General features: G+C 41.5%; 1 protein-coding gene across 1 annotated transcript in view; it reads left to right on the top strand.

Annotated features, from left to right (window-relative positions):
* Positions 1–4,675: 4,675 nt before the first annotated feature.
* The window catches only part of kcnj16a (potassium inwardly rectifying channel subfamily J member 16a), an 8,061-nt gene continuing 6,616 nt past the window's right edge, over positions 4,676–6,120 (top strand). Inside the window, exon 1 of the mRNA XM_080789913.1 lies at positions 4,676–4,757. The gene's annotated coding sequence lies outside the window, so the exon portion shown is untranslated. The remainder of the gene's footprint in view (positions 4,758–6,120) is intronic.

A 6,120-nucleotide genomic window follows, 5' to 3' on the forward strand; every position in this document is an offset into this window, starting at 1 on the left:
ATGGTTGCCTTTTATATGCACACATTTTAAAGTGCTTTGGATAAAAGGTGCCAGTTGCCAGTTTTAGGCATTTAAATCAAATCAGAAGACATGAAAAAGGGGAGAAAACACTCTCATCGAAGTCAAAACAAATCCAATCTTGACAGCTCATGTAAATCAATCTGTCCGATACAGCTTTGACTCTCTTGGAAAACAATAATCTATTGCTCAAACACTGAGAACGCTTGCTGTGTTCACAGTCAGTCCCAGTTTACCATTTCTGTGTGATTTGGCCAATTACTGAGTCTTTTGACGACAGGTACAAGTCAGAATGTTGGCCTCAGAAGAACCTCAGTTATTTATAAAATTCTCTCCCTCTCTCTCGAAATGCTAGAGCTGAAATGTATTTTTAGAAAGGGGGCCAATCAATGGCAGCCTTCGGATCGTTTTCTTTTGCTTAGGCTTTGTTCTGGAGCGCTCCAAGACCCCCTGAGATCCTTCATCAGAGCACACTACCCAAGAGTGTGGTCATGTACTTCTGCGGATCATTTTTATTGGGAACAAATTATTTATTTTTCCTGGAAGTGAGGCGATTTGTTATTGGTCCACTTTGTTAAGATCCCTGTTAACTGACCGGCACACACACACACACACACACGTGTGCGTGCAGCCGTGCAAACATGCATGCACACACACACACACACACACACACACACACACACACACACACACGGACGACGTTGCATGCACGCGCACACATTTATTCACTCAGAAAATATGCAATTGGGTTCATAAGAATAAAAATTGGCGCTCTCATGCAGACATTAGTCTACCCTTTGACACCCACAAGAATTTAGTGTGAGGACCCCCCGCAGTGTTACAACCAGAAAAATAAAAACAATCTGCCTCTGTGTTATTTGACATTCTTTGCCTTTTTGGCCAGCACATTTTTACAGAGGCATCAAATGGCATGCATTGCTTAGTTTTTTAAGGCAGTGGCCAAATAGTTGAAAGTGAAAATTGATGAATTGGTTGGTGGGAGCGGTCAATATTATAGTGAAATAAATAGAAAGAATAATGTATCATAGGGTAGGCCTACATTTAAATAAGCAACTTAAAATGTTTTGGAATGTTGGAAATAAGGGCCCTTTTTTATTTTTCACCCATTTTCGCCCCAATTTAGAAGTCTCACGGTCGAAACGTATTTTTTGCCTGCTGTGTCGCTGTACGTATAAAACTTTGGAGCAGCTTAAAGTGAGTTGCGAGCCCCTGCTTTTTTTTCTACATTGTCCGTTGTTAACAGTTTGGCTGTGCGCTACATATCTTATTTTGAAATTAGTTTCTGTGCACGCTTAACACAACAAGCATAACATAACATAACATAGACACCCTCCTACACTAGAACTGTTCCAGTCTTTGCATACTGTGCTAACCGCTCTGCTGAAGACACATATCCTGCCACATTTGGAGAAAAGGAACATCCATGTTGTGTGAATGCTGTTCTTAGACCCCCGTTTAGCTTTTACAACTATTCCCCAGTATACTTGGTTAGCCCAGGTGAGCCCAGTGGATCTCCTCTGTAAATTGTAGTATTGTAGAAATTCTCACAAACAGGCCCCTGTCACTATGGATGGGAAATAACACCTCCAACACCATCTCACTGAAGCACCGGTTCCCCTCGGGGCTGCTGTGTCCACTGCTGTTTACCCGGATGACCCACAACTGTTGTGCCAACATAATAAATTACGTGGATGAGACAACGGCGTGGTTTGGCCTCATCCAGGATGACAAGGAACTGGCTTATAGGAAGAGGAGGAGGTGAAACAATTAGTGGAATGACACCTGCCCCCTGAATGTTGACAAAACGGAAAAAGATCATAAATTGACTTGAGGCGGAACCATCCCAATCACACTCCACTCTGCATCAAGGGCACCACAGTGGAGTCAGTCACACTCCACTCTGCATCAAGGGCACCACAGTGGAGTCAGTCACACTCCACTCTGCATCAAGGGCACCACAGTGGAGTCAGTCACACTCCACTCTGCATCAAGGGCACCACAGTGGAGTCAGTCACACTCCACTCTGCATCAAGGGCACCACAGTGGAGTCAGTCACACTCCACTCTGCATCAAGGGCACCACAGTGGAGTCAGTCAACCTGACCTAGTCCAAAAGCACGACAACCATGACCTACAGTGTATAGTCCCAAAACACAAACCAGAGGTTCCTGCATAGAATGGCGAGGATAACTGAGCATATCATTGGGACCAAGTCCTCCAACATATACTGTGGCTGACTAGCAACTTGATGGAGACTGTTTTGGCTTGAGGTGGAGAGACATTACAACAGTGATGGACAGCTTGAACCTGATTGGCTATAACACTCCACAGTCTCGCGATCATGTACATGCATACCAAAGCCTGGAGGGATGGTGGGTCTAAGGTTATCAATTCACAAAAATAACAGTTGCCGTTGACCGAATTAAAAAAATGGATTGAGTTGACTGTAGTCGGACTTGCTAGCAGACATATGCTGCTGATTGATACAGACAGACAGACAGACAGACAGACAGACAGAGCTTTCTGCGCCCTGCCTTGAAAAAAGATAATTAAAAGAGCTGACACACTGAAAGTGTCAGATGCACTTCACTTCACTTCACTAGTACTATAGTGGACTCATAATGTGCCATAGTGAATAGTAAATCAGTGTCATACATATTCTGAAGACTGTAGACTTGACATTCAGTAATAGGGTATTACGATCAAAATATGAACATGGTGTGTGAACCAGTGTCAAAGAAATTGCCACAGAGCCACGGACAAGGACAAGTCTTCGCCACGGACACATTTGTCCTTGTTACGGACACAGGGTTTATGAACCCTGAAGTAACACTGTTCAGTGTTCAGGAGCTGTTTGCTATAGCAGTAACGTGCATGTACACGTAATAAGCATTCACACACCACCAGAATGGAAAAGTCACATTGACCTGACAGGCCCCATTTCTGTTTGTAGATATCCAAGACAAATGGCCCATGTCACTGCCACCAAAAGCTAACCTCTTTTTCCAGCCCATACTCACACAGGGGATCCGAGTCAATAGGTTTTCATGTGTGAAACCCGAGTTAGGGGTTTCCTCTGGAGACAATGAATAGAGAACGTTTGAGAACCAACTATTAAGCAAAGGGGAGTCGAGATATTTGAGTTAAGATCTCACACTGCTCTCAAAGGAGTCTCACATTGGGAATAAGAGATTATCAGGCATTTTAACATAAAAGAGAAGCACAATGGAGGAATATTGTTCAACATTTTCTTCCTCCATAGTGAATAGTGTTAAAGTGCAGACCTCATTTTCAACTATTGTTAGGCACCTTGGTTTCTCATGTGTCACTTGTCAACTTTGCAGAGGAAATATATTGTCAGCTCAGGTCTCAGTTCCCGTCAATGCTATATAGCACATTTGCAGTAACAATACTACTACACAGACATGGTGTATGTGTGTAAACATAGGCTACATCACACGCACGCACGCACGCACGCACACACGCACACACACACACACACACACACACACACACACACACGATATGCTAAATATATAGCCTGTCTGATCGTTCTAACGAGCTCATGCATTGTCTTACAGTATAGATGGGAGTAGGTAGTGAAGAAGTGAAACACAGCAATGTATTTTACTGTAGCGGTTGCCGCAATGTTTTTAAAATACAATGCAGGTGATTATTGTTTGCATTATGTATCCACCCAAACAAAATGCTCCAATACAATACATAAGTTATAAGAATAAACATAAGAGCTATGTCCAAATGGTATCCTTCACATGTACAGCAGAGCCTACAGGTATTATCATAAAGAACAGAACACACACGTACATAAACACCCATACCCATATTATGCATGCACAGACACACGACAGTACTGTATATGCTCGCATAAGTGAATGAGTACAGTACTGTATGTGTTGCATACCGGTACATATGTGCTGCTAACAAATGGAGGCACAACTGACGCTTGCCGTAGCCACACCTCACAGAGACAGAAGAAGGTATACGGTAGAGGGCAGGCAATCAAACTTTTGATCTTCTAGTAGACAGTATATGAACTTGGTTCAGTTTTTGATACCGTTTTACCTGGTGCCGTTTTCATTTTTTTATATATATTTTGGGGGGATTTTTCTGCCTTTATTGATAGATGCGCAGTAGTCTGACAGGAAATGGGGAGAGAGATGGGGGAGGTAGACACGCAGCAAAGGCCGTCTGGATCGGGACTCGAACCCACGACACACTATCAGGATTACCAGCCTATAGGTGCTTATTTATATGACATGAATTCTTCTAGTTTTTAGGATTGATTAATTTCAGATCGATTACTTTCCGCAGTATTTTACATTTTTAATGAATTTCTTTATAAATTCTTTATAACTAGGAGAAACATTTTTTTCTCTAAAGCTGCTTGCAGAATGGAAAACAAATGACAAATATAGCAATCTTGAATCTTGAAGACGTTCACAAGCACACTCGCAGAGACACAAAAAGACACACACACACACACACACACACACACACACACACACACACACACACACACACACACACACACACACACAAGGGAGGTGTTAATCTTTCGTTTTTGTAACTACAGGTGGGCTGGACCATTCTGCATTCTGGCAGGTGACATTTTTGGCCAGTGTCTGAGTGTAGGAGAGCCTTCCACTCACGTAGGGACACTGCTGCGATTGAGTCATCGATCCATTTTTTACAAAAAAGGTAGGAATCTATTGATAACATACGTAAGTTTTGTTTCTACTGCAATGTCCAATTGTAGAGATGTTATCTCAAGCTATTGAAGCTATCATTTATGTCATGTTGTGCACAGTAAAGCCAAATCCCTCTCTGTATATGGGAAATGAATATGCAGTGGCATATAGTCTACTCTGGAGAGTGCAACCTGGGTGCTGATAGAAGCTAAATTCAAATTTACAATTTCTAAAACATGTGTTAAGTCTGTTACTGATTGTCGAGAGCTATTATGAGACTAAAGTAATGGAATGGTGACACATTTGAGATGTACAGTATGTGGACAGCAGAACAATTGAATGGTAATCTGAGCAGCCATAACACAATGCCTGACTGGGTTTAAACATTTGAGAACAATTATAGATGTGGTCAAGGGGATACTTATTGTAGATAAGCTTGTGGTCATGTTCCATCATGCAGTCTGATTTGAACACATTGACTGATTGATTGATTGAAGTATTTATTAACAGATTGGAGAATTACAGTACATTTCAAGCACAACTAAATACAAAACTGTTAAATGTGGACGACACCATAAAGCATTACACTTGTTTACAATAGACCCTATTGTAAACACCATATTCAATTCATCATAATTCATTGTAGTGAACTATCCAAGTTGTACTATCCAATAAAGTTGTGTTCAATAGCCGTATATATAGCTTAGATATAACTAATATAAATTAAAAAAAATCTGCGTCATTGCCATATCTCCTCGCTTGCATGCTTCCATGATTGTTTTACATTTTCAGTTAATATAAATAAGCGTAATGTCAACTCAAGGCTTTTTATGGTTTTAGTAGTATTATGAGTGCAGTGTGAAGAGAGCTAGAGCATGCTTGCATGACAACACGACACATGCTAACAGGGCAGGAAAGACAACTGTTTCATAAATATGTGTCTATTGATCTTTCAAACAGAGCACCGCACGAGAATATAAGGGTTTGTGAGATTCCCAAGGTTCAAGGGTTCAAAGTTGTACTTTATTCTTGCATCTTGTGCACAGGTAGCCTACTTAAGAAGAGAACAACTTATTTTGGTTTGGCTTCCTTCAGACAATGAAGCGGCATAGATTCTGAAGGTCACAGTCAAACTGAGAAAGTGTGACCTAATATTGTTACGCTGAAATACAGAAACAGAAGTTGAAGAAACCACACGCAAGCTTCCACATCAGCTGCTATGAGTCTTAATGAAGGCCAGCATCCTGACTCGGGGCTCTCCTGTGCAAGGAACATTATGCAATGTCCAACGAAGCAAAACTAAACACATGTGGTCCACCAGGGTCCACTTTGATGCTTGGGTAAACTATTACCCATTTTGTAACATAAAAAAA

Source organism: Protomyctophum bolini (genome assembly GCF_963924005.1).
Source record: "Protomyctophum bolini genome assembly, chromosome: 18".
In the NCBI taxonomy this organism is placed as follows: Eukaryota; Metazoa; Chordata; class Actinopteri; order Myctophiformes; family Myctophidae; genus Protomyctophum; species Protomyctophum bolini.